General features: G+C 40.0%; 1 protein-coding gene across 1 annotated transcript in view; it reads right to left on the bottom strand.

Annotated features, from left to right (window-relative positions):
- The window catches only part of SLC25A51 (solute carrier family 25 member 51), a 3,669-nt gene extending 2,397 nt beyond the window's left edge, over positions 1 to 1,272 (bottom strand). The window contains exon 1 of the mRNA XM_019555254.1: positions 1,185 to 1,272. The gene's annotated coding sequence lies outside the window, so the exon portion shown is untranslated. The remainder of the gene's footprint in view (positions 1 to 1,184) is intronic.
- Positions 1,273 to 1,670: the final 398 nt, after the last annotated feature.

Raw genomic sequence — 1,670 nt, forward strand, 5'->3', positions numbered from 1 at the left:
GGCCCTAGATTTTAGGAGGGCAGACTTCAACGAGCTAAGGAGGATAGTTGGAGAAGCACTGAGGTCCTGGGGGGAGGGGAGCCAGGTCCCTTCCAACCCTACAAACTATGAGACTATACCATATTTAGTGCCATGTTGAAGTAATTTATAAATAAGAGTTAAAAAATTCAAACATCAAGGTTTTAACATTGCATATTAGGAATTTTGAAAACTGGTCATTATAATATGTGCAATAAGGTCAGGCAAACCTATATATTTTGATTTTTTTTTTTAACTCATTCCCCTGCATTTAAATTCTCAAGCAACACTGTACTGAGGAACAGCTCACACTACTGACTTTTTTTTGTTTGTTTTAACCATTGAGACTAATCTTTTTGCTGTCTCTGTGACAGACCCAGTGTGGATTTAAAATATATATATATATTTTAAATTGTTTTTCCCTTTAAACTTAATTAAAGCAATTTTTTAAAATTTCCTATCATAACCCATATTGACAACTCATCTTACCACACTCTGCTATGTTATGGTACTGTTAGAGTAAGGGAGCTGTGACGGTCCAGGAATTATGCAAAAGGGAAGGAATTTTTTTGGAGATATTTTTATTGGACCACCTGCATAGTTGGGAAAAAGTTAGACAAGTTTGCAAATGCAAGCTGGCCACATTTGATACTTTTCATTCAAAAGCTTATCTAATTTAATTCCACCTATACAGCTGGCCCAATTAAAGAGATCATGCAAAAAACACTGCTTCACACTACTAATCATTTACAATTCCATCAAAATAATAGTCATTACGTGCCTTCTGCTGAAGTTTTAAAGATAGACAAACTACCAAACAGGAGCAGGTCACTGGAAAAGTATGCAGAACTATCAAAAAAAATCTCAGTGCAAGCAGCTGAGCTCATTTGTGCTACAATTCTAAACCCGAAATGTTCTAAAATTCTGGAAGACCTGGTGATCAGAAGCAATCAGCTTATTTCATTACCTAGAGCTCATATTTCCTTTGTCTGAGAAAATAATTGAGTTTAAAAAACAAATTATGTACCATTAAACATTTTCTTACCCAGTATATTAACATAATTTATATTTAACTAGTGAGAACAATTTTAAAGTGCTGGTTTTCTGAGATTTCTATCAAAAACAGCTTGACATGAGGCATAAATTAAAAAAAAAAATCATCTCACACAGGGCTGTCAAAAATGATGAATGTGTTGGAAGCGCAAGTTCTTAAAGCTGCTGGTGGGTGGACTCCTGCCACGGGAGGGAGCAGCAGGGTGCTAAAGTTGCAGGTAGGTTCAGGCTTCCATGCTGGTCACAGCCCTGGGAGGGAGAGAGAGGTGTGGCCTTTGACACATCACCAAAAGCCATTCAGCGGCCCACCAACCCAAATTAGTGCCCACTCCAGCCTAGAGTAGTGGAAGAACAAGTTAGGGACTGCTTAGAGAAGCTAGATGCTTTCAAGTCAGCAGAGCTAGACTGGATACACCCCAGGGCAGGGGTTGGCAACTTACAGCCCACAGGCTGCCTCCTGCCATGAAGACTGGATTTGACCTGCAGAGGGCTCAGGGATTCATAGTTAGTAGGGTCAGAAGGGACCTGAGCAGATCATCAAGTCCGACCCCCTGCCATGGCAGGAAAGAGTACTGGGGTCAAACGACCCCGGCAAGGTG

This window comes from Crocodylus porosus, unplaced genomic scaffold, assembly GCF_001723895.1.
Source record: "Crocodylus porosus isolate Cpor-Errol unplaced genomic scaffold, CroPor_comp1, whole genome shotgun sequence".
Taxonomy (NCBI): Eukaryota; Metazoa; Chordata; order Crocodylia; family Crocodylidae; genus Crocodylus; species Crocodylus porosus.